The sequence below is a fragment of the Quercus robur genome, chromosome 5 (genome assembly GCF_932294415.1).
Source record: "Quercus robur chromosome 5, dhQueRobu3.1, whole genome shotgun sequence".
Classification (NCBI taxonomy): Eukaryota; Viridiplantae; Streptophyta; class Magnoliopsida; order Fagales; family Fagaceae; genus Quercus; species Quercus robur.
The window spans coordinates 33,326,865-33,346,675 of NC_065538.1; the positions used below are offsets into that span (position 1 = coordinate 33,326,865).

The 19,811-nt window shown below is 52.5% G+C and overlaps 56 non-coding genes across 56 annotated transcripts; all 56 read right to left on the reverse strand.

Annotated features, from left to right (window-relative positions):
• Positions 1–132: 132 nt before the first annotated feature.
• Positions 133–251, reverse strand: LOC126730281 (5S ribosomal RNA). The gene has a single exon (XR_007657563.1). It is a non-coding gene; the product is annotated as a 5S ribosomal RNA (ribosomal RNA).
• A 237-nt stretch (positions 252–488) lies between these two features.
• LOC126730282 (5S ribosomal RNA) lies at positions 489–607 on the reverse strand. The gene has a single exon (XR_007657564.1). It is a non-coding gene; the product is annotated as a 5S ribosomal RNA (ribosomal RNA).
• A 236-nt stretch (positions 608–843) lies between these two features.
• Positions 844–962, reverse strand: LOC126730284 (5S ribosomal RNA). Its single transcript, XR_007657566.1, has one exon. It is a non-coding gene; the product is annotated as a 5S ribosomal RNA (ribosomal RNA).
• Positions 963–1,199: 237 nt separating this feature from the next.
• LOC126730285 (5S ribosomal RNA) lies at positions 1,200–1,318 on the reverse strand. The gene has a single exon (XR_007657567.1). It is a non-coding gene; the product is annotated as a 5S ribosomal RNA (ribosomal RNA).
• Positions 1,319–1,554: 236 nt separating this feature from the next.
• Positions 1,555–1,673, reverse strand: LOC126731246 (5S ribosomal RNA). The gene has a single exon (XR_007658499.1). It is a non-coding gene; the product is annotated as a 5S ribosomal RNA (ribosomal RNA).
• Positions 1,674–1,910: 237 nt separating this feature from the next.
• On the reverse strand, positions 1,911–2,029 carry LOC126731665 (5S ribosomal RNA). The gene has a single exon (XR_007658907.1). It is a non-coding gene; the product is annotated as a 5S ribosomal RNA (ribosomal RNA).
• Positions 2,030–2,266: 237 nt separating this feature from the next.
• On the reverse strand, positions 2,267–2,385 carry LOC126731305 (5S ribosomal RNA). Its single transcript, XR_007658556.1, has one exon. It is a non-coding gene; the product is annotated as a 5S ribosomal RNA (ribosomal RNA).
• A 236-nt stretch (positions 2,386–2,621) lies between these two features.
• Positions 2,622–2,740, reverse strand: LOC126730286 (5S ribosomal RNA). Its single transcript, XR_007657568.1, has one exon. It is a non-coding gene; the product is annotated as a 5S ribosomal RNA (ribosomal RNA).
• A 237-nt stretch (positions 2,741–2,977) lies between these two features.
• On the reverse strand, positions 2,978–3,096 carry LOC126730287 (5S ribosomal RNA). Its single transcript, XR_007657569.1, has one exon. It is a non-coding gene; the product is annotated as a 5S ribosomal RNA (ribosomal RNA).
• Positions 3,097–3,332: 236 nt separating this feature from the next.
• On the reverse strand, positions 3,333–3,451 carry LOC126730288 (5S ribosomal RNA). The gene has a single exon (XR_007657570.1). It is a non-coding gene; the product is annotated as a 5S ribosomal RNA (ribosomal RNA).
• Positions 3,452–3,687: 236 nt separating this feature from the next.
• LOC126730289 (5S ribosomal RNA) lies at positions 3,688–3,806 on the reverse strand. The gene has a single exon (XR_007657571.1). It is a non-coding gene; the product is annotated as a 5S ribosomal RNA (ribosomal RNA).
• A 237-nt stretch (positions 3,807–4,043) lies between these two features.
• On the reverse strand, positions 4,044–4,162 carry LOC126730290 (5S ribosomal RNA). Its single transcript, XR_007657572.1, has one exon. It is a non-coding gene; the product is annotated as a 5S ribosomal RNA (ribosomal RNA).
• Positions 4,163–4,398: 236 nt separating this feature from the next.
• On the reverse strand, positions 4,399–4,517 carry LOC126730291 (5S ribosomal RNA). The gene has a single exon (XR_007657573.1). It is a non-coding gene; the product is annotated as a 5S ribosomal RNA (ribosomal RNA).
• A 236-nt stretch (positions 4,518–4,753) lies between these two features.
• LOC126731478 (5S ribosomal RNA) lies at positions 4,754–4,872 on the reverse strand. The gene has a single exon (XR_007658723.1). It is a non-coding gene; the product is annotated as a 5S ribosomal RNA (ribosomal RNA).
• A 237-nt stretch (positions 4,873–5,109) lies between these two features.
• On the reverse strand, positions 5,110–5,228 carry LOC126730292 (5S ribosomal RNA). The gene has a single exon (XR_007657574.1). It is a non-coding gene; the product is annotated as a 5S ribosomal RNA (ribosomal RNA).
• A 236-nt stretch (positions 5,229–5,464) lies between these two features.
• LOC126730293 (5S ribosomal RNA) lies at positions 5,465–5,583 on the reverse strand. The gene has a single exon (XR_007657575.1). It is a non-coding gene; the product is annotated as a 5S ribosomal RNA (ribosomal RNA).
• A 237-nt stretch (positions 5,584–5,820) lies between these two features.
• Positions 5,821–5,939, reverse strand: LOC126730295 (5S ribosomal RNA). Its single transcript, XR_007657577.1, has one exon. It is a non-coding gene; the product is annotated as a 5S ribosomal RNA (ribosomal RNA).
• Positions 5,940–6,175: 236 nt separating this feature from the next.
• Positions 6,176–6,294, reverse strand: LOC126731479 (5S ribosomal RNA). Its single transcript, XR_007658724.1, has one exon. It is a non-coding gene; the product is annotated as a 5S ribosomal RNA (ribosomal RNA).
• Positions 6,295–6,531: 237 nt separating this feature from the next.
• On the reverse strand, positions 6,532–6,650 carry LOC126730297 (5S ribosomal RNA). Its single transcript, XR_007657578.1, has one exon. It is a non-coding gene; the product is annotated as a 5S ribosomal RNA (ribosomal RNA).
• A 236-nt stretch (positions 6,651–6,886) lies between these two features.
• LOC126730298 (5S ribosomal RNA) lies at positions 6,887–7,005 on the reverse strand. The gene has a single exon (XR_007657579.1). It is a non-coding gene; the product is annotated as a 5S ribosomal RNA (ribosomal RNA).
• A 237-nt stretch (positions 7,006–7,242) lies between these two features.
• On the reverse strand, positions 7,243–7,361 carry LOC126730299 (5S ribosomal RNA). Its single transcript, XR_007657580.1, has one exon. It is a non-coding gene; the product is annotated as a 5S ribosomal RNA (ribosomal RNA).
• Positions 7,362–7,598: 237 nt separating this feature from the next.
• On the reverse strand, positions 7,599–7,717 carry LOC126730715 (5S ribosomal RNA). Its single transcript, XR_007657977.1, has one exon. It is a non-coding gene; the product is annotated as a 5S ribosomal RNA (ribosomal RNA).
• Positions 7,718–7,953: 236 nt separating this feature from the next.
• On the reverse strand, positions 7,954–8,072 carry LOC126731481 (5S ribosomal RNA). The gene has a single exon (XR_007658726.1). It is a non-coding gene; the product is annotated as a 5S ribosomal RNA (ribosomal RNA).
• Positions 8,073–8,309: 237 nt separating this feature from the next.
• Positions 8,310–8,428, reverse strand: LOC126730604 (5S ribosomal RNA). The gene has a single exon (XR_007657871.1). It is a non-coding gene; the product is annotated as a 5S ribosomal RNA (ribosomal RNA).
• Positions 8,429–8,664: 236 nt separating this feature from the next.
• LOC126730300 (5S ribosomal RNA) lies at positions 8,665–8,783 on the reverse strand. The gene has a single exon (XR_007657581.1). It is a non-coding gene; the product is annotated as a 5S ribosomal RNA (ribosomal RNA).
• A 237-nt stretch (positions 8,784–9,020) lies between these two features.
• On the reverse strand, positions 9,021–9,139 carry LOC126730301 (5S ribosomal RNA). The gene has a single exon (XR_007657582.1). It is a non-coding gene; the product is annotated as a 5S ribosomal RNA (ribosomal RNA).
• A 236-nt stretch (positions 9,140–9,375) lies between these two features.
• LOC126730302 (5S ribosomal RNA) lies at positions 9,376–9,494 on the reverse strand. Its single transcript, XR_007657583.1, has one exon. It is a non-coding gene; the product is annotated as a 5S ribosomal RNA (ribosomal RNA).
• A 237-nt stretch (positions 9,495–9,731) lies between these two features.
• On the reverse strand, positions 9,732–9,850 carry LOC126730303 (5S ribosomal RNA). The gene has a single exon (XR_007657584.1). It is a non-coding gene; the product is annotated as a 5S ribosomal RNA (ribosomal RNA).
• A 236-nt stretch (positions 9,851–10,086) lies between these two features.
• LOC126731247 (5S ribosomal RNA) lies at positions 10,087–10,205 on the reverse strand. The gene has a single exon (XR_007658500.1). It is a non-coding gene; the product is annotated as a 5S ribosomal RNA (ribosomal RNA).
• Positions 10,206–10,442: 237 nt separating this feature from the next.
• Positions 10,443–10,561, reverse strand: LOC126731482 (5S ribosomal RNA). The gene has a single exon (XR_007658727.1). It is a non-coding gene; the product is annotated as a 5S ribosomal RNA (ribosomal RNA).
• Positions 10,562–10,798: 237 nt separating this feature from the next.
• LOC126731666 (5S ribosomal RNA) lies at positions 10,799–10,917 on the reverse strand. Its single transcript, XR_007658908.1, has one exon. It is a non-coding gene; the product is annotated as a 5S ribosomal RNA (ribosomal RNA).
• Positions 10,918–11,153: 236 nt separating this feature from the next.
• LOC126730304 (5S ribosomal RNA) lies at positions 11,154–11,272 on the reverse strand. Its single transcript, XR_007657585.1, has one exon. It is a non-coding gene; the product is annotated as a 5S ribosomal RNA (ribosomal RNA).
• Positions 11,273–11,510: 238 nt separating this feature from the next.
• Positions 11,511–11,629, reverse strand: LOC126730305 (5S ribosomal RNA). Its single transcript, XR_007657586.1, has one exon. It is a non-coding gene; the product is annotated as a 5S ribosomal RNA (ribosomal RNA).
• Positions 11,630–11,866: 237 nt separating this feature from the next.
• On the reverse strand, positions 11,867–11,985 carry LOC126730307 (5S ribosomal RNA). Its single transcript, XR_007657588.1, has one exon. It is a non-coding gene; the product is annotated as a 5S ribosomal RNA (ribosomal RNA).
• Positions 11,986–12,221: 236 nt separating this feature from the next.
• Positions 12,222–12,340, reverse strand: LOC126731483 (5S ribosomal RNA). Its single transcript, XR_007658728.1, has one exon. It is a non-coding gene; the product is annotated as a 5S ribosomal RNA (ribosomal RNA).
• Positions 12,341–12,578: 238 nt separating this feature from the next.
• Positions 12,579–12,697, reverse strand: LOC126730308 (5S ribosomal RNA). Its single transcript, XR_007657589.1, has one exon. It is a non-coding gene; the product is annotated as a 5S ribosomal RNA (ribosomal RNA).
• Positions 12,698–12,935: 238 nt separating this feature from the next.
• On the reverse strand, positions 12,936–13,054 carry LOC126731306 (5S ribosomal RNA). The gene has a single exon (XR_007658557.1). It is a non-coding gene; the product is annotated as a 5S ribosomal RNA (ribosomal RNA).
• Positions 13,055–13,290: 236 nt separating this feature from the next.
• On the reverse strand, positions 13,291–13,409 carry LOC126730309 (5S ribosomal RNA). The gene has a single exon (XR_007657590.1). It is a non-coding gene; the product is annotated as a 5S ribosomal RNA (ribosomal RNA).
• Positions 13,410–13,646: 237 nt separating this feature from the next.
• LOC126730310 (5S ribosomal RNA) lies at positions 13,647–13,765 on the reverse strand. The gene has a single exon (XR_007657591.1). It is a non-coding gene; the product is annotated as a 5S ribosomal RNA (ribosomal RNA).
• Positions 13,766–14,001: 236 nt separating this feature from the next.
• On the reverse strand, positions 14,002–14,120 carry LOC126730311 (5S ribosomal RNA). Its single transcript, XR_007657592.1, has one exon. It is a non-coding gene; the product is annotated as a 5S ribosomal RNA (ribosomal RNA).
• Positions 14,121–14,356: 236 nt separating this feature from the next.
• Positions 14,357–14,475, reverse strand: LOC126731484 (5S ribosomal RNA). The gene has a single exon (XR_007658729.1). It is a non-coding gene; the product is annotated as a 5S ribosomal RNA (ribosomal RNA).
• Positions 14,476–14,712: 237 nt separating this feature from the next.
• On the reverse strand, positions 14,713–14,831 carry LOC126730313 (5S ribosomal RNA). The gene has a single exon (XR_007657593.1). It is a non-coding gene; the product is annotated as a 5S ribosomal RNA (ribosomal RNA).
• A 237-nt stretch (positions 14,832–15,068) lies between these two features.
• Positions 15,069–15,187, reverse strand: LOC126731307 (5S ribosomal RNA). Its single transcript, XR_007658558.1, has one exon. It is a non-coding gene; the product is annotated as a 5S ribosomal RNA (ribosomal RNA).
• Positions 15,188–15,423: 236 nt separating this feature from the next.
• LOC126730314 (5S ribosomal RNA) lies at positions 15,424–15,542 on the reverse strand. Its single transcript, XR_007657594.1, has one exon. It is a non-coding gene; the product is annotated as a 5S ribosomal RNA (ribosomal RNA).
• Positions 15,543–15,778: 236 nt separating this feature from the next.
• Positions 15,779–15,897, reverse strand: LOC126730315 (5S ribosomal RNA). Its single transcript, XR_007657595.1, has one exon. It is a non-coding gene; the product is annotated as a 5S ribosomal RNA (ribosomal RNA).
• Positions 15,898–16,135: 238 nt separating this feature from the next.
• Positions 16,136–16,254, reverse strand: LOC126730316 (5S ribosomal RNA). Its single transcript, XR_007657596.1, has one exon. It is a non-coding gene; the product is annotated as a 5S ribosomal RNA (ribosomal RNA).
• Positions 16,255–16,490: 236 nt separating this feature from the next.
• On the reverse strand, positions 16,491–16,609 carry LOC126731248 (5S ribosomal RNA). The gene has a single exon (XR_007658501.1). It is a non-coding gene; the product is annotated as a 5S ribosomal RNA (ribosomal RNA).
• Positions 16,610–16,846: 237 nt separating this feature from the next.
• LOC126731485 (5S ribosomal RNA) lies at positions 16,847–16,965 on the reverse strand. The gene has a single exon (XR_007658730.1). It is a non-coding gene; the product is annotated as a 5S ribosomal RNA (ribosomal RNA).
• A 237-nt stretch (positions 16,966–17,202) lies between these two features.
• LOC126731667 (5S ribosomal RNA) lies at positions 17,203–17,321 on the reverse strand. Its single transcript, XR_007658909.1, has one exon. It is a non-coding gene; the product is annotated as a 5S ribosomal RNA (ribosomal RNA).
• Positions 17,322–17,557: 236 nt separating this feature from the next.
• On the reverse strand, positions 17,558–17,676 carry LOC126730317 (5S ribosomal RNA). Its single transcript, XR_007657597.1, has one exon. It is a non-coding gene; the product is annotated as a 5S ribosomal RNA (ribosomal RNA).
• A 237-nt stretch (positions 17,677–17,913) lies between these two features.
• On the reverse strand, positions 17,914–18,032 carry LOC126730319 (5S ribosomal RNA). Its single transcript, XR_007657599.1, has one exon. It is a non-coding gene; the product is annotated as a 5S ribosomal RNA (ribosomal RNA).
• Positions 18,033–18,269: 237 nt separating this feature from the next.
• LOC126730320 (5S ribosomal RNA) lies at positions 18,270–18,388 on the reverse strand. Its single transcript, XR_007657600.1, has one exon. It is a non-coding gene; the product is annotated as a 5S ribosomal RNA (ribosomal RNA).
• A 236-nt stretch (positions 18,389–18,624) lies between these two features.
• On the reverse strand, positions 18,625–18,743 carry LOC126731487 (5S ribosomal RNA). The gene has a single exon (XR_007658732.1). It is a non-coding gene; the product is annotated as a 5S ribosomal RNA (ribosomal RNA).
• A 237-nt stretch (positions 18,744–18,980) lies between these two features.
• Positions 18,981–19,099, reverse strand: LOC126730321 (5S ribosomal RNA). The gene has a single exon (XR_007657601.1). It is a non-coding gene; the product is annotated as a 5S ribosomal RNA (ribosomal RNA).
• Positions 19,100–19,337: 238 nt separating this feature from the next.
• On the reverse strand, positions 19,338–19,456 carry LOC126731308 (5S ribosomal RNA). The gene has a single exon (XR_007658559.1). It is a non-coding gene; the product is annotated as a 5S ribosomal RNA (ribosomal RNA).
• Positions 19,457–19,692: 236 nt separating this feature from the next.
• LOC126730322 (5S ribosomal RNA) lies at positions 19,693–19,811 on the reverse strand. Its single transcript, XR_007657602.1, has one exon. It is a non-coding gene; the product is annotated as a 5S ribosomal RNA (ribosomal RNA).

The window sequence follows — 19,811 nt, forward strand, 5'->3', positions numbered from 1 at the left end:
ATTAGCACCCAAAACGAGTTCAGCGGCTCGTATTTTTGGCCTGGGGCAGACTAAGCCTACGAAGCGAGCGTGCTGGACCGCCGTAAACGGTAAGCCCGGCGACAAAAAAAAAAAAATCCGAAGAAAAAGAGAGGGGTGCAACACGAGGACTTCCCAGGAGGTCACCCATCCTAGTACTACTCTCGCCCAAACACGCTTAACTGCGGAGTTCTGATGGGATCCGGTGCATTAGTGTTGGTATGATCGCACCCATCAGCATAAGCGCGTTAAATCCTTATAAAGGATCCGAATGCAGCGATGCACTCTAACACCAGGGAGCTGCAGCCCGAGGGCATTTCCAGATCGCCGCCACCAAATTAGCACCCAAAACGAGATCAGCGGCTCGTATTTTTGGCCTGGGGCAGACTAAGCCTACGAAGCGAGCGTGCTGGACCGCCGTAAACGGTAAGCCCGGCGACAAAAAAAAAAAAAATCCGAAGAAAAAGAGAGGGGTGCAACACGAGGACTTCCCAGGAGGTCACCCATCCTAGTACTACTCTCGCCCAAACACGCTTAACTGCGGAGTTCTGATGGGATCCGGTGCATTAGTGTTGGTATGATCGCACCCATCAGCATAAGCGCGTTAAATCCTTATAAAGGATCCGAATGCAGCGATGCACTCTAACACCAGGGAGCTGCAGCCCGAGGGCATTTCCAGATCGCCGCCACCAAATTAGCACCCAAAACGAGTTCAGCGGCTCGTATTTTTGGCCTGGGGCAGACTAAGCCTACGAAGCGAGCGTGCTGGACCGCCGTAAACGGTAAGCCCGGCGACAAAAAAAAAAAAATCCGAAGAAAAAGAGAGGGGTGCAACACGAGGACTTCCCAGGAGGTCACCCATCCTAGTACTACTCTCGCCCAAACACGCTTAACTGCGGAGTTCTGATGGGATCCGGTGCATTAGTGTTGGTATGATCGCACCCATCAGCATAAGCGCGTTAAATCCTTATAAAGGATCCGAATGCAGCGATGCACTCTAACACCAGGGAGCTGCAGCCCGAGGGCATTTCCAGATCGCCGCCACCAAATTAGCACCCAAAACGAGATCAGCGGCTCGTATTTTTGGCCTGGGGCAGACTAAGCCTACGAAGCGAGCGTGCTGGACCGCCGTAAACGGTAAGCCCGGCGACAAAAAAAAAAAAAATCCGAAGAAAAAGAGAGGGGTGCAACACGAGGACTTCCCAGGAGGTCACCCATCCTAGTACTACTCTCGCCCAAACACGCTTAACTGCGGAGTTCTGATGGGATCCGGTGCATTAGTGTTGGTATGATCGCACCCATCAGCATAAGCGCGTTAAATCCTTATAAAGGATCCGAATGCAGCGATGCACTCTAACACCAGGGAGCTGCAGCCCGAGGGCATTTCCAGATCGCCGCCACCAAATTAGCACCCAAAACGAGTTCAGCGGCTCGTATTTTTGGCCTGGGGCAGACTAAGCCTACGAAGCGAGCGTGCTGGACCGCCGTAAACGGTAAGCCCGGCGACAAAAAAAAAAAAATCCGAAGAAAAAGAGAGGGGTGCAACACGAGGACTTCCCAGGAGGTCACCCATCCTAGTACTACTCTCGCCCAAACACATTTAACTGCGGAGTTCTGATGGGATCCGGTGCATTAGTGTTGGTATGATCGCACCCACCAGCATAAGCGCGTTAAATCCTTATAAAGGATCCGAATGCAGCGATGCACTCTAACACCAGGGAGCTGCAGCCCGAGGGCATTTCCAGATCGCCGCCACCAAATTAGCACCCAAAACGAGTTCAGCGGCTCGTATTTTTGGCCTGGGGCAGACTAAGCCTACGAAGCGAGCGTGCTGGACCGCCGTAAACGGTAAGCCCGGCGACAAAAAAAAAAAAAATCCGAAGAAAAAGAGAGAGGTGCAACACGAGGACTTCCCAGGAGGTCACCCATCCTAGTACTACTCTCGCCCAAACACGCTTAACTGAGGAGTTCTGATGGGATCCGGTGCATTAGTGTTGGTATGATCGCACCCATCAGCATAAGCGCGTTAAATCCTTATAAAGGATCCGAATGCAGCGATGCACTCTAACACCAGGGAGCTGCAGCCCGAGGGCATTTCCAGATCGCCGCCACCAAATTAGCACCCAAAACGAGATCAGCGGCTCGTATTTTTGGCCTGGGGCAGACTAAGCCTACGAAGCGAGCGTGCTGGACCGCCGTAAACGGTAAGCCCGGCGACAAAAAAAAAAAAAATCCGAAGAAAAAGAGAGGGGTGCAACACGAGGACTTCCCAGGAGGTCACCCATCCTAGTACTACTCTCGCCCAAACACGCTTAACTGCGGAGTTCTGATGGGATCCGGTGCATTAGTGTTGGTATGATCGCAGCCATCAGCATAAGCGCGTTAAATCCTTATAAAGGATCCGAATGCAGCGATGCACTCTAACACCAGGGAGCTGCAGCCCGAGGGCATTTCCAGATCGCCGCCACCAAATTAGCACCCAAAACGAGTTCAGCGGCTCGTATTTTTGGCCTGGGGCAGACTAAGCCTACGAAGCGAGCGTGCTGGACCGCCGTAAACGGTAAGCCCGGCGACAAAAAAAAAAAAATCCGAAGAAAAAGAGAGGGGTGCAACACGAGGACTTCCCAGGAGGTCACCCATCCTAGTACTACTCTCGCCCAAACACGCTTAACTGCGGAGTTCTGATGGGATCCGGTGCATTAGTGTTGGTATGATCGCACCCACCAGCATAAGCGCGTTAAATCCTTATAAAGGATCCGAATGCAGCGATGCACTCTAACACCAGGGAGCTGCAGCCCGAGGGCATTTCCAGATCGCCGCCACCAAATTAGCACCCAAAACGAGATCAGCGGCTCGTATTTTTGGCCTGGGGCAGACTAAGCCTACGAAGCGAGCGTGCTGGACCGCCGTAAACGGTAAGCCCGGCGACAAAAAAAAAAAAAATCCGAAGAAAAAGAGAGGGGTGCAACACGAGGACTTCCCAGGAGGTCACCCATCCTAGTACTACTCTCGCCCAAACACGCTTAACTGCGGAGTTCTGATGGGATCCGGTGCATTAGTGTTGGTATGATCGCACCCATCAGCATAAGCGCGTTAAATCCTTATAAAGGATCCGAATGCAGCGATGCACTCTAACACCAGGGAGCTGCAGCCCGAGGGCATTTCCAGATCGCCGCCACCAAATTAGCACCCAAAACGAGTTCAGCGGCTCGTATTTTTGGCCCGGGGCAGACTAAGCCTACGAAGCGAGCGTGCTGGACCGCCGTAAACGGTAAGCCCGGCGACAAAAAAAAAAAAATCCGAAGAAAAAGAGAGGGGTGCAACACGAGGACTTCCCAGGAGGTCACCCATCCTAGTACTACTCTCGCCCAAACACGCTTAACTGCGGAGTTCTGATGGGATCCGGTGCATTAGTGTTGGTATGATCGCACCCATCAGCATAAGCGCGTTAAATCCTTATAAAGGATCCGAATGCAGCGATGCACTCTAACACCAGGGAGCTGCAGCCCGAGGGCATTTCCAGATCGCCGCCACCAAATTAGCACCCAAAACGAGTTCAGCGGCTCGTATTTTTGGCCTGGGGCAGACTAAGCCTACGAAGCGAGCGTGCTGGACCGCCGTAAACGGTAAGCCCGGCGACAAAAAAAAAAAAATCCGAAGAAAAAGAGAGGGGTGCAACACGAGGACTTCCCAGGAGGTCACCCATCCTAGTACTACTCTCGCCCAAACACGCTTAACTGCGGAGTTCTGATGGGATCCGGTGCATTAGTGTTGGTATGATCGCACCCACCAGCATAAGCGCGTTAAATCCTTATAAAGGATCCGAATGCAGCGATGCACTCTAACACCAGGGAGCTGCAGCCCGAGGGCATTTCCAGATCGCCGCCACCAAATTAGCACCCAAAACGAGATCAGCGGCTCGTATTTTTGGCCTGGGGCAGACTAAGCCTACGAAGCGAGCGTGCTGGACCGCCGTAAACGGTAAGCCCGGCGACAAAAAAAAAAAAAATCCGAAGAAAAAGAGAGGGGTGCAACACGAGGACTTCCCAGGAGGTCACCCATCCTAGTACTACTCTCGCCCAAACACGCTTAACTGCGGAGTTCTGATGGGATCCGGTGCATTAGTGTTGGTATGATCGCACCCATCAGCATAAGCGCGTTAAATCCTTATAAAGGATCCGAATGCAGCGATGCACTCTAACACCAGGGAGCTGCAGCCCGAGGGCATTTCCAGATCGCCGCCACCAAATTAGCACCCAAAACGAGTTCAGCGGCTCGTATTTTTGGCCCGGGGCAGACTAAGCCTACGAAGCGAGCGTGCTGGACCGCCGTAAACGGTAAGCCCGGCGACAAAAAAAAAAAAATCCGAAGAAAAAGAGAGGGGTGCAACACGAGGACTTCCCAGGAGGTCACCCATCCTAGTACTACTCTCGCCCAAACACGCTTAACTGCGGAGTTCTGATGGGATCCGGTGCATTAGTGTTGGTATGATCGCACCCATCAGCATAAGCGCGTTAAATCCTTATAAAGGATCCGAATGCAGCGATGCACTCTAACACCAGGGAGCTGCAGCCCGAGGGCATTTCCAGATCGCCGCCACCAAATTAGCACCCAAAACGAGTTCAGCGGCTCGTATTTTTGGCCTGGGGCAGACTAAGCCTACGAAGCGAGCGTGCTGGACCGCCGTAAACGGTAAGCCCGGCGACAAAAAAAAAAAAATCCGAAGAAAAAGAGAGGGGTGCAACACGAGGACTTCCCAGGAGGTCACCCATCCTAGTACTACTCTCGCCCAAACACGCTTAACTGAGGAGTTCTGATGGGATCCGGTGCATTAGTGTTGGTATGATCGCACCCATCAGCATAAGCGCGTTAAATCCTTATAAAGGATCCGAATGCAGCGATGCACTCTAACACCAGGGAGCTGCAGCCCGAGGGCATTTCCAGATCGCCGCCACCAAATTAGCACCCAAAACGAGATCAGCGGCTCGTATTTTTGGCCTGGGGCAGACTAAGCCTACGAAGCGAGCGTGCTGGACCGCCGTAAACGGTAAGCCCGGCGACAAAAAAAAAAAAAATCCGAAGAAAAAGAGAGGGGTGCAACACGAGGACTTCCCAGGAGGTCACCCATCCTAGTACTACTCTCGCCCAAACACGCTTAACTGCGGAGTTCTGATGGGATCCGGTGCATTAGTGTTGGTATGATCGCACCCATCAGCATAAGCGCGTTAAATCCTTATAAAGGATCCGAATGCAGCGATGCACTCTAACACCAGGGAGCTGCAGCCCGAGGGCATTTCCAGATCGCCGCCACCAAATTAGCACCCAAAACGAGTTCAGCGGCTCGTATTTTTGGCCTGGGGCAGACTAAGCCTACGAAGCGAGCGTGCTGGACCGCCGTAAACGGTAAGCCCGGCGACAAAAAAAAAAAAATCCGAAGAAAAAGAGAGGGGTGCAACACGAGGACTTCCCAGGAGGTCACCCATCCTAGTACTACTCTCGCCCAAACACGCTTAACTGCGGAGTTCTGATGGGATCCGGTGCATTAGTGTTGGTATGATCGCACCCATCAGCATAAGCGCGTTAAATCCTTATAAAGGATCCGAATGCAGCGATGCACTCTAACACCAGGGAGCTGCAGCCCGAGGGCATTTCCAGATCGCCGCCACCAAATTAGCACCCAAAACGAGATCAGCGGCTCGTATTTTTGGCCTGGGGCAGACTAAGCCTACGAAGCGAGCGTGCTGGACCGCCGTAAACGGTAAGCCCGGCGACAAAAAAAAAAAAAATCCGAAGAAAAAGAGAGGGGTGCAACACGAGGACTTCCCAGGAGGTCACCCATCCTAGTACTACTCTCGCCCAAACACGCTTAACTGCGGAGTTCTGATGGGATCCGGTGCATTAGTGTTGGTATGATCGCACCCATCAGCATAAGCGCGTTAAATCCTTATAAAGGATCCGAATGCAGCGATGCACTCTAACACCAGGGAGCTGCAGCCCGAGGGCATTTCCAGATCGCCGCCACCAAATTAGCACCCAAAACGAGTTCAGCGGCTCGTATTTTTGGCCTGGGGCAGACTAAGCCTACGAAGCGAGCGTGCTGGACCGCCGTAAACGGTAAGCCCGGCGACAAAAAAAAAAAAATCCGAAGAAAAAGAGAGGGGTGCAACACGAGGACTTCCCAGGAGGTCACCCATCCTAGTACTACTCTCGCCCAAACACGCTTAACTGAGGAGTTCTGATGGGATCCGGTGCATTAGTGTTGGTATGATCGCACCCATCAGCATAAGCGCGTTAAATCCTTATAAAGGATCCGAATGCAGCGATGCACTCTAACACCAGGGAGCTGCAGCCCGAGGGCATTTCCAGATCGCCGCCACCAAATTAGCACCCAAAACGAGATCAGCGGCTCGTATTTTTGGCCTGGGGCAGACTAAGCCTACGAAGCGAGCGTGCTGGACCGCCGTAAACGGTAAGCCCGGCGACAAAAAAAAAAAAAATCCGAAGAAAAAGAGAGGGGTGCAACACGAGGACTTCCCAGGAGGTCACCCATCCTAGTACTACTCTCGCCCAAACACGCTTAACTGCGGAGTTCTGATGGGATCCGGTGCATTAGTGTTGGTATGATCGCACCCATCAGCATAAGCGCGTTAAATCCTTATAAAGGATCCGAATGCAGCGATGCACTCTAACACCAGGGAGCTGCAGCCCGAGGGCATTTCCAGATCGCCGCCACCAAATTAGCACCCAAAACGAGTTCAGCGGCTCGTATTTTTGGCCTGGGGCAGACTAAGCCTACGAAGCGAGCGTGCTGGACCGCCGTAAACGGTAAGCCCGGCGACAAAAAAAAAAAAATCCGAAGAAAAAGAGAGGGGTGCAACACGAGGACTTCCCAGGAGGTCACCCATCCTAGTACTACTCTCGCCCAAACACGCTTAACTGCGGAGTTCTGATGGGATCCGGTGCATTAGTGTTGGTATGATCGCACCCATCAGCATAAGCGCGTTAAATCCTTATAAAGGATCCGAATGCAGCGATGCACTCTAACACCAGGGAGCTGCAGCCCGAGGGCATTTCCAGATCGCCGCCACCAAATTAGCACCCAAAACGAGATCAGCGGCTCGTATTTTTGGCCTGGGGCAGACTAAGCCTACGAAGCGAGCGTGCTGGACCGCCGTAAACGGTAAGCCCGGCGACAAAAAAAAAAAAAATCCGAAGAAAAAGAGAGGGGTGCAACACGAGGACTTCCCAGGAGGTCACCCATCCTAGTACTACTCTCGCCCAAACACGCTTAACTGCGGAGTTCTGATGGGATCCGGTGCATTAGTGTTGGTATGATCGCACCCATCAGCATAAGCGCGTTAAATCCTTATAAAGGATCCGAATGCAGCGATGCACTCTAACACCAGGGAGCTGCAGCCCGAGGGCATTTCCAGGTCGCCGCCACCAAATTAGCACCCAAAACGAGATCAGCGGCTCGTATTTTTGGCCTGGGGCAGACTAAGCCTACGAAGCGAGCGTGCTGGACCGCCGTAAACGGTAAGCCCGGCGACAAAAAAAAAAAAAATCCGAAGAAAAAGAGAGGGGTGCAACACGAGGACTTCCCAGGAGGTCACCCATCCTAGTACTGCTCTCGCCCAAACACGCTTAACTGCGGAGTTCTGATGGGATCCGGTGCATTAGTGTTGGTATGATCGCACCCATCAGCATAAGCGCGTTAAATCCTTATAAAGGATCCGAATGCAGCGATGCACTCTAACACCAGGGAGCTGCAGCCCGAGGGCATTTCCAGATCGCCGCCACCAAATTAGCACCCAAAACGAGTTCAGCGGCTCGTATTTTTGGCCTGGGGCAGACTAAGCCTACGAAGCGAGCGTGCTGGACCGCCGTAAACGGTAAGCCCGGCGACAAAAAAAAAAAAATCCGAAGAAAAAGAGAGGGGTGCAACACGAGGACTTCCCAGGAGGTCACCCATCCTAGTACTACTCTCGCCCAAACACGCTTAACTGAGGAGTTCTGATGGGATCCGGTGCATTAGTGTTGGTATGATCGCACCCATCAGCATAAGCGCGTTAAATCCTTATAAAGGATCCGAATGCAGCGATGCACTCTAACACCAGGGAGCTGCAGCCCGAGGGCATTTCCAGATCGCCGCCACCAAATTAGCACCCAAAACGAGATCAGCGGCTCGTATTTTTGGCCTGGGGCAGACTAAGCCTACGAAGCGAGCGTGCTGGACCGCCGTAAACGGTAAGCCCGGCGACAAAAAAAAAAAAAATCCGAAGAAAAAGAGAGGGGTGCAACACGAGGACTTCCCAGGAGGTCACCCATCCTAGTACTACTCTCGCCCAAACACGCTTAACTGCGGAGTTCTGATGGGATCCGGTGCATTAGTGTTGGTATTGTCGCACCCATCAGCATAAGCGCGTTAAATCCTTATAAAGGATCCGAATGCAGCGATGCACTCTAACACCAGGGAGCTGCAGCCCGAGGGCATTTCCAGATCGCCGCCACCAAATTAGCACCCAAAACGAGTTCAGCGGCTCGTATTTTTGGCCTGGGGCAGACTAAGCCTACGAAGCGAGCGTGCTGGACCGCCGTAAACGGTAAGCCCGGCGACAAAAAAAAAAAAATCCGAAGAAAAAGAGAGGGGTGCAACACGAGGACTTCCCAGGAGGTCACCCATCCTAGTACTACTCTCGCCCAAACACGCTTAACTGCGGAGTTCTGATGGGATCCGGTGCATTAGTGTTGGTATGATCGCACCCATCAGCATAAGCGCGTTAAATCCTTATAAAGGATCCGAATGCAGCGATGCACTCTAACACCAGGGAGCTGCAGCCCGAGGGCATTTCCAGATCGCCGCCACCAAATTAGCACCCAAAACGAGATCAGCGGCTCGTATTTTTGGCCTGGGGCAGACTAAGCCTACGAAGCGAGCGTGCTGGACCGCCGTAAACGGTAAGCCCGGCGACAAAAAAAAAAAAAATCCGAAGAAAAAGAGAGGGGTGCAACACGAGGACTTCCCAGGAGGTCACCCATCCTAGTACTACTCTCGCCCAAACACGCTTAACTGCGGAGTTCTGATGGGATCCGGTGCATTAGTGTTGGTATGATCGCACCCATCAGCATAAGCGCGTTAAATCCTTATAAAGGATCCGAATGCAGCGATGCACTCTAACACCAGGGAGCTGCAGCCCGAGGGCATTTCCAGATCGCCGCCACCAAATTAGCACCCAAAACGAGTTCAGCGGCTCGTATTTTTGGCCTGGGGCAGACTAAGCCTACGAAGCGAGCGTGCTGGACCGCCGTAAACGGTAAGCCCGGCGACAAAAAAAAAAAAATCCGAAGAAAAAGAGAGGGGTGCAACACGAGGACTTCCCAGGAGGTCACCCATCCTAGTACTACTCTCGCCCAAACACGCTTAACTGCGGAGTTCTGATGGGATCCGGTGCATTAGTGTTGGTATGATCGCACCCATCAGCATAAGCGCGTTAAATCCTTATAAAGGATCCGAATGCAGCGATGCACTCTAACACCAGGGAGCTGCAGCCCGAGGGCATTTCCAGATCGCCGCCACCAAATTAGCACCCAAAACGAGATCAGCGGCTCGTATTTTTGGCCTGGGGCAGACTAAGCCTACGAAGCGAGCGTGCTGGACCGCCGTAAACGGTAAGCCCGGCGACAAAAAAAAAAAAAATCCGAAGAAAAAGAGAGGGGTGCAACACGAGGACTTCCCAGGAGGTCACCCATCCTAGTACTACTCTCGCCCAAACACGCTTAACTGCGGAGTTCTGATGGGATCCGGTGCATTAGTGTTGGTATGATCGCACCCATCAGCATAAGCGCGTTAAATCCTTATAAAGGATCCGAATGCAGCGATGCACTCTAACACCAGGGAGCTGCAGCCCGAGGGCATTTCCAGATCGCCGCCACCAAATTAGCACCCAAAACGAGTTCAGCGGCTCGTATTTTTGGCCTGGGGCAGACTAAGCCTACGAAGCGAGCGTGCTGGACCGCCGTAAACGGTAAGCCCGGCGACAAAAAAAAAAAAATCCGAAGAAAAAGAGAGGGGTGCAACACGAGGACTTCCCAGGAGGTCACCCATCCTAGTACTACTCTCGCCCAAACACATTTAACTGCGGAGTTCTGATGGGATCCGGTGCATTAGTGTTGGTATGATCGCACCCACCAGCATAAGCGCGTTAAATCCTTATAAAGGATCCGAATGCAGCGATGCACTCTAACACCAGGGAGCTGCAGCCCGAGGGCATTACCAGATCGCCGCCACCAAATTAGCACCCAAAACGAGTTCAGCGGCTCGTATTTTGGCCTGGGGCAGACTAAGCCTACGAAGCGAGCGTGCTGGACCGCCGTAAACGGTAAGCCCGGCGACAAAAAAAAAAAAAAATCCGAAGAAAAAGAGAGGGGTGCAACACGAGGACTTCCCAGGAGGTCACCCATCCTAGTACTACTCTCGCCCAAACACGCTTAACTGAGGAGTTCTGATGGGATCCGGTGCATTAGTGTTGGTATGATCGCACCCATCAGCATAAGCGCGTTAAATCCTTATAAAGGATCCGAATGCAGCGATGCACTCTAACACCAGGGAGCTGCAGCCCGAGGGCATTTCCAGATCGCCGCCACCAAATTAGCACCCAAAACGAGATCAGCGGCTCGTATTTTTGGCCTGGGGCAGACTAAGCCTACGAAGCGAGCGTGCTGGACCGCCGTAAACGGTAAGCCCGGCGACAAAAAAAAAAAAAATCCGAAGAAAAAGAGAGGGGTGCAACACGAGGACTTCCCAGGAGGTCACCCATCCTAGTACTACTCTCACCCAAACACGCTTAACTGCGGAGTTCTGATGGGATCCGGTGCATTAGTGTTGGTATGATCGCAGCCATCAGCATAAGCGCGTTAAATCCTTATAAAGGATCCGAATGCAGCGATGCACTCTAACACCAGGGAGCTGCAGCCCGAGGGCATTTCCAGATCGCCGCCACCAAATTAGCACCCAAAACGAGTTCAGCGGCTCGTATTTTTGGCCTGGGGCAGACTAAGCCTACGAAGCGAGCGTGCTGGACCGCCGTAAACGGTAAGCCCGGCGACAAAAAAAAAAAAATCCGAAGAAAAAGAGAGGGGTGCAACACGAGGACTTCCCAGGAGGTCACCCATCCTAGTACTACTCTCGCCCAAACACGCTTAACTGCGGAGTTCTGATGGGATCCGGTGCATTAGTGTTGGTATGATCGCACCCACCAGCATAAGCGCGTTAAATCCTTATAAAGGATCCGAATGCAGCGATGCACTCTAACACCAGGGAGCTGCAACCCGAGGGCATTTCCAGATCGCCGCCACCAAATTAGCACCCAAAACGAGATCAGCGGCTCGTATTTTTGGCCTGGGGCAGACTAAGCCTACGAAGCGAGCGTGCTGGACCGCCGTAAACGGTAAGCCCGGCGACAAAAAAAAAAAAAAATCCGAAGAAAAAGAGAGGGGTGCAACACGAGGACTTCCCAGGAGGTCACCCATCCTAGTACTACTCTCGCCCAAACACGCTTAACTGCGGAGTTCTGATGGGATCCGGTGCATTAGTGTTGGTATGATCGCACCCATCAGCATAAGCGCGTTAAATCCTTATAAAGGATCCGAATGCAGCGATGCACTCTAACACCAGGGAGCTGCAACCCGAGGGCATTTCCAGATCGCCGCCACCAAATTAGCACCCAAAACGAGTTCAGCGGCTCGTATTTTTGGCCCGGGGCAGACTAAGCCTACGAAGCGAGCGTGCTGGACCGCCGTAAACGGTAAGCCCGGCGACAAAAAAAAAAAAAATCCGAAGAAAAAGAGAGGGGTGCAACACGAGGACTTCCCAGGAGGTCACCCATCCTAGTACTACTCTCGCCCAAACACGCTTAACTGCGGAGTTCTGATGGGATCCGGTGCATTAGTGTTGGTATGATCGCACCCATCAGCATAAGCGCGTTAAATCCTTATAAAGGATCCGAATGCAGCGATGCACTCTAACACCAGGGAGCTGCAGCCCGAGGGCATTTCCAGATCGCCGCCACCAAATTAGCACCCAAAACGAGTTCAGCGGCTCGTATTTTTGGCCTGGGGCAGACTAAGCCTACGAAGCGAGCGTGCTGGACCGCCGTAAACGGTAAGCCCGGCGACAAAAAAAAAAAAATCCGAAGAAAAAGAGAGGGGTGCAACACGAGGACTTCCCAGGAGGTCACCCATCCTAGTACTACTCTCGCCCAAACACGCTTAACTGAGGAGTTCTGATGGGATCCGGTGCATTAGTGTTGGTATGATCGCACCCATCAGCATAAGCGCGTTAAATCCTTATAAAGGATCCGAATGCAGCGATGCACTCTAACACCAGGGAGCTGCAGCCCGAGGGCATTTCCAGATCGCCGCCACCAAATTAGCACCCAAAACGAGATCAGCGGCTCGTATTTTTGGCCTGGGGCAGACTAAGCCTACGAAGCGAGCGTGCTGGACCGCCGTAAACGGTAAGCCCGGCGACAAAAAAAAAAAAAAATCCGAAGAAAAAGAGAGGGGTGCAACACGAGGACTTCCCAGGAGGTCACCCATCCTAGTACTACTCTCGCCCAAACACGCTTAACTGCGGAGTTCTGATGGGATCCGGTGCATTAGTGTTGGTATGATCGCACCCATCAGCATAAGCGCGTTAAATCCTTATAAAGGATCCGAATGCAGCGATGCACTCTAACACCAGGGAGCTGCAGCCCGAGGGCATTTCCAGATCGCCGCCACCAAATTAGCACCCAAAACGAGATCAGCGGCTCGTATTTTTGGCCTGGGGCAGACTAAGCCTACGAAGCGAGCGTGCTGGACCGCCGTAAACGGTAAGCCCGGCGACAAAAAAAAAAAAAAATCCGAAGAAAAAGAGAGGGGTGCAACACGAGGACTTCCCAGGAGGTCACCCATCCTAGTACTACTCTCGCCCAAACACGCTTAACTGCGGAGTTCTGATGGGATCCGGTGCATTAGTGTTGGTATGATCGCAGCCATCAGCATAAGCGCGTTAAATCCTTATAAAGGATCCGAATGCAGCGATGCACTCTAACACCAGGGAGCTGCAGCCCGAGGGCATTTCCAGATCGCCGCCACCAAATTAGCACCCAAAACGAGTTCAGCGGCTCGTATTTTTGGCCTGGGGCAGACTAAGCCTACGAAGCGAGCGTGCTGGACCGCCGTAAACGGTAAGCCCGGCGACAAAAAAAAAAAAATCCGAAGAAAAAGAGAGGGGTGCAACACGAGGACTTCCCAGGAGGTCACCCATCCTAGTACTACTCTCGCCCAAACACGCTTAACTGCGGAGTTCTGATGGGATCCGGTGCATTAGTGTTGGTATGATCGCACCCACCAGCATAAGCGCGTTAAATCCTTATAAAGGATCCGAATGCAGCGATGCACTCTAACACCAGGGAGCTGCAGCCCGAGGGCATTTCCAGATCGCCGCCACCAAATTAGCACCCAAAACGAGATCAGCGGCTCGTATTTTTGGCCTGGGGCAGACTAAGCCTACGAAGCGAGCGTGCTGGACCGCCGTAAACGGTAAGCCCGGCGACAAAAAAAAAAAAAATCCGAAGAAAAAGAGAGGGGTGCAACACGAGGACTTCCCAGGAGGTCACCCATCCTAGTACTACTCTCGCCCAAACACGCTTAACTGCGGAGTTCTGATGGGATCCGGTGCATTAGTGTTGGTATGATCGCACCCATCAGCATAAGCGCGTTAAATCCTTATAAAGGATCCGAATGCAGCGATGCACTCTAACACCAGGGAGCTGCAGCCCGAGGGCATTTCCAGATCGCCGCCACCAAATTAGCACCCAAAACGAGTTCAGCGGCTCGTATTTTTGGCCCGGGGCAGACTAAGCCTACGAAGCGAGCGTGCTGGACCGCCGTAAACGGTAAGCCCGGCGACAAAAAAAAAAAAATCCGAAGAAAAAGAGAGGGGTGCAACACGAGGACTTCCCAGGAGGTCACCCATCCTAGTACTACTCTCGCCCAAACACGCTTAACTGCGGAGTTCTGATGGGATCCGGTGCATTAGTGTTGGTATGATCGCACCCATCAGCATAAGCGCGTTAAATCCTTATAAAGGATCCGAATGCAGCGATGCACTCTAACACCAGGGAGCTGCAGCCCGAGGGCATTTCCAGATCGCCGCCACCAAATTAGCACCCAAAACGAGTTCAGCGGCTCGTATTTTTGGCCTGGGGCAGACTAAGCCTACGAAGCGAGCGTGCTGGACCGCCGTAAACGGTAAGCCCGGCGACAAAAAAAAAAAAATCCGAAGAAAAAGAGAGGGGTGCAACACGAGGACTTCCCAGGAGGTCACCCATCCTAGTACTACTCTCGCCCAAACACGCTTAACTGAGGAGTTCTGATGGGATCCGGTGCATTAGTGTTGGTATGATCGCACCCATCAGCATAAGCGCGTTAAATCCTTATAAAGGATCCGAATGCAGCGATGCACTCTAACACCAGGGAGCTGCAGCCCGAGGGCATTTCCAGATCGCCGCCACCAAATTAGCACCCAAAACGAGATCAGCGGCTCGTATTTTTGGCCTGGGGCAGACTAAGCCTACGAAGCGAGCGTGCTGGACCGCCGTAAACGGTAAGCCCGGCGACAAAAAAAAAAAAAATCCGAAGAAAAAGAGAGGGGTGCAACACGAGGACTTCCCAGGAGGTCACCCATCCTAGTACTACTCTCGCCCAAACACGCTTAACTGCGGAGTTCTGATGGGATCCGGTGCATTAGTGTTGGTATGATCGCACCCATCAGCATAAGCGCGTTAAATCCTTATAAAGGATCCGAATGCAGCGATGCACTCTAACACCAGGGAGCTGCAGCCCGAGGGCATTTCCAGATCGCCGCCACCAAATTAGCACCCAAAACGAGATCAGCGGCTCGTATTTTTGGCCTGGGGCAGACTAAGCCTACTAAGCGAGCGTGCTGGACCGCCGTAAACGGTAAGCCCGGCGACAAAAAAAAAAAAAATCCGAAGAAAAAGAGAGGGGTGCAACACGAGGACTTCCCAGGAGGTCACCCATCCTAGTACTACTCTCGCCCAAACACGCTTAACTGCGGAGTTCTGATGGGATCCGGTGCATTAGTGTTGGTATGATCGCAGCCATCAGCATAAGCGCGTTAAATCCTTATAAAGGATCCGAATGCAGCGATGCACTCTAACACCAGGGAGCTGCAGCCCGAGGGCATTTCCAGATCGCCGCCACCAAATTAGCACCCTAAACGAGATCAGCGGCTCGTATTTTTGGCCTGGGGCAGACTAAGCCTACGAAGCGAGCGTGCTGGACCGCCGTAAACGGTAAGCCCGGCGACAAAAAAAAAAAAATCCGAAGAAAAAGAGAGGGGTGCAACACGAGGACTTCCCAGGAGGTCACCCATCCTAGTACTACTCTCGCCCAAACACGCTTAACTGCGGAGTTCTGATGGGATCCGGTGCATTAGTGTTGGTATGATCGCACCCATCAGCATAAGCGCGTTAAATCCTTATAAAGGATCCGAATGCAGCGATGCACTCTAACACCAGGGAGCTGCAGCCCGAGGGCATTTCCAGATCGCCGCCACCAAATTAGCACCCAAAACGAGTTCAGCGGCTCGTATTTTTGGCCTGGGGCAGACTAAGCCTACGAAGCGAGCGTGCTGGACCGCCGTAAACGGTAAGCCCGGCGACAAAAAAAAAAAAATCCGAAGAAAAAGAGAGGGGTGCAACACGAGGACTTCCCAGGAGGTCACCCATCCTAGTACTACTCTCGCCCAAACACGCTTAACTGCGGAGTTCTGATGGGATCCGGTGCATTAGTGTTGGTATGATCGCACCCATCAGCATAAGCGCGTTAAATCCTTATAAAGGATCCGAATGCAGCGATGCACTCTAACACCAGGGAGCTGCAGCCCGAGGGCATTTCCAGATCGCCGCCACCAAATTAGCACCCAAAACGAGATCAGCGGCTCGTATTTTTGGCCTGGGGCAGACTAAGCCTACGAAGCGAGCGTGCTGGACCGCCGTAAACGGTAAGCCCGGCGACAAAAAAAAAAAAAAATCCGAAGAAAAAGAGAGGGGTGCAACACGAGGACTTCCCAGGAGGTCACCCATCCTAGTACTACTCTCGCCCAAACACGCTTAACTGCGGAGTTCTGATGGGATCCGGTGCATTAGTGTTGGTATGATCGCACCCATCAGCATAAGCGCGTTAAATCCTTATAAAGGATCCGAATGCAGCGATGCACTCTAACACCAGGGAGCTGCAGCCCGAGGGCATTTCCAGATCGCCGCCACCAAATTAGCACCCAAAACGAGTTCAGCGGCTCGTATTTTTGGCCTGGGGCAGACTAAGCCTACGAAGCGAGCGTGCTGGACCGCCGTAAACGGTAAGCCCGGCGACAAAAAAAAAAAAATCCGAAGAAAAAGAGAGGGGTGCAACACGAGGACTTCCCAGGAGGTCACCCATCCTAGTACTACTCTCGCCCAAACACATTTAACTGCGGAGTTCTGATGGGATCCGGTGCATTAGTGTTGGTATGATCGCACCCACCAGCATAAGCGCGTTAAATCCTTATAAAGGATCCGAATGCAGCGATGCACTCTAACACCAGGGAGCTGCAGCCCGAGGGCATTTCCAGATCGCCGCCACCAAATTAGCACCCAAAACGAGTTCAGCGGCTCGTATTTTTGGCCTGGGGCAGACTAAGCCTACGAAGCGAGCGTGCTGGACCGCCGTAAACGGTAAGCCCGGCGACAAAAAAAAAAAAAATCCGAAGAAAAAGAGAGGGGTGCAACACGAGGACTTCCCAGGAGGTCACCCATCCTAGTACTACTCTCGCCCAAACACGCTTAACTGAGGAGTTCTGATGGGATCCGGTGCATTAGTGTTGGTATGATCGCACCCATCAGCATAAGCGCGTTAAATCCTTATAAAGGATCCGAATGCAGCGATGCACTCTAACACCAGGGAGCTGCAGCCCGAGGGCATTTCCAGATCGCCGCCACCAAATTAGCACCCAAAACGAGATCAGCGGCTCGTATTTTTGGCCTGGGGCAGACTAAGCCTACGAAGCGAGCGTGCTGGACCGCCGTAAACGGTAAGCCCGGCGACAAAAAAAAAAAAAATCCGAAGAAAAAGAGAGGGGTGCAACACGAGGACTTCCCAGGAGGTCACCCATCCTAGTACTACTCTCACCCAAACACGCTTAACTGCGGAGTTCTGATGGGATCCGGTGCATTAGTGTTGGTATGATCGCAGCCATCAGCATAAGCGCGTTAAATCCTTATAAAGGATCCGAATGCAGCGATGCACTCTAACACCAGGGAGCTGCAGCCCGAGGGCATTTCCAGATCGCCGCCACCAAATTAGCACCCAAAACGAGTTCAGCGGCTCGTATTTTTGGCCTGGGGCAGACTAAGCCTACGAAGCGAGCGTGCTGGACCGCCGTAAACGGTAAGCCCGGCGACAAAAAAAAAAAAATCCGAAGAAAAAGAGAGGGGTGCAACACGAGGACTTCCCAGGAGGTCACCCATCCTAGTACTACTCTCGCCCAAACACGCTTAACTGCGGAGTTCTGATGGGATCCGGTGCATTAGTGTTGGTATGATCGCACCCACCAGCATAAGCGCGTTAAATCCTTATAAAGGATCCGAATGCAGCGATGCACTCTAACACCAGGGAGCTGCAGCCCGAGGGCATTTCCAGATCGCCGCCACCAAATTAGCACCCAAAACGAGATCAGCGGCTCGTATTTTTGGCCTGGGGCAGACTAAGCCTACGAAGCGAGCGTGCTGGACCGCCGTAAACGGTAAGCCCGGCGACAAAAAAAAAAAAAATCCGAAGAAAAAGAGAGGGGTGCAACACGAGGACTTCCCAGGAGGTCACCCATCCTAGTACTACTCTCGCCCAAACACGCTTAACTGCGGAGTTCTGATGGGATCCGGTGCATTAGTGTTGGTATGATCGCACCCATCAGCATAAGCGCGTTAAATCCTTATAAAGGATCCGAATGCAGCGATGCACTCTAACACCAGGGAGCTGCAACCCGAGGGCATTTCCAGATCGCCGCCACCAAATTAGCACCCAAAACGAGTTCAGCGGCTCGTATTTTTGGCCCGGGGCAGACTAAGCCTACGAAGCGAGCGTGCTGGACCGCCGTAAACGGTAAGCCCGGCGACAAAAAAAAAAAAAATCCGAAGAAAAAGAGAGGGGTGCAACACGAGGACTTCCCAGGAGGTCACCCATCCTAGTACTACTCTCGCCCAAACACGCTTAACTGCGGAGTTCTGATGGGATCCGGTGCATTAGTGTTGGTATGATCGCACCCATCAGCATAAGCGCGTTAAATCCTTATAAAGGATCCGAATGCAGCGATGCACTCTAACACCAGGGAGCTGCAGCCCGAGGGCATTTCCAGATCGCCGCCACCAAATTAGCACCCAAAACGAGTTCAGCGGCTCGTATTTTTGGCCTGGGGCAGACTAAGCCTACGAAGCGAGCGTGCTGGACCGCCGTAAACGGTAAGCCCGGCGACAAAAAAAAAAAAATCCGAAGAAAAAGAGAGGGGTGCAACACGAGGACTTCCCAGGAGGTCACCCATCCTAGTACTACTCTCGCCCAAACACGCTTAACTGAGGAGTTCTGATGGGATCCGGTGCATTAGTGTTGGTATGATCGCACCCATCAGCATAAGCGCGTTAAATCCTTATAAAGGATCCGAATGCAGCGATGCACTCTAACACCAGGGAGCTGCAGCCCGAGGGCATTTCCAGATCGCCGCCACCAAATTAGCACCCAAAACGAGATCAGCGGCTCGTATTTTTGGCCTGGGGCAGACTAAGCCTACGAAGCGAGCGTGCTGGACCGCCGTAAACGGTAAGCCCGGCGACAAAAAAAAAAAAAATCCGAAGAAAAAGAGAGGGGTGCAACACGAGGACTTCCCAGGAGGTCACCCATCCTAGTACTACTCTCGCCCAAACACGCTTAACTGCGGAGTTCTGATGGGATCCGGTGCATTAGTGTTGGTATGATCGCACCCATCAGCATAAGCGCGTTAAATCCTTATAAAGGATCCGAATGCAGCGATGCACTCTAACACCAGGGAGCTGCAGCCCGAGGGCATTTCCAGATCGCCGCCACCAAATTAGCACCCAAAACGAGATCAGCGGCTCGTATTTTTGGCCTGGGGCAGACTAAGCCTACTAAGCGAGCGTGCTGGACCGCCGTAAACGGTAAGCCCGGCGACAAAAAAAAAAAAAAATCCGAAGAAAAAGAGAGGGGTGCAACACGAGGACTTCCCAGGAGGTCACCCATCCTAGTACTACTCTCGCCCAAACACGCTTAACTGCGGAGTTCTGATGGGATCCGGTGCATTAGTGTTGGTATGATCGCAGCCATCAGCATAAGCGCGTTAAATCCTTATAAAGGATCCGAATGCAGCGATGCACTCTAACACCAGGGAGCTGCAGCCCGAGGGCATTTCCAGATCGCCGCCACCAAATTAGCACCCTAAACGAGTTCAGCGGCTCGTATTTTTGGCCTGGGGCAGACTAAGCCTACGAAGCGAGCGTGCTGGACCGCCGTAAACGGTAAGCCCGGCGACAAAAAAAAAAAAATCCGAAGAAAAAGAGAGGGGTGCAACACGAGGACTTCCCAGGAGGTCACCCATCCTAGTACTACTCTCGCCCAAACACGCTTAACTGCGGAGTTCTGATGGGATCCGGTGCATTAGTGTTGGTATGATCGCACCC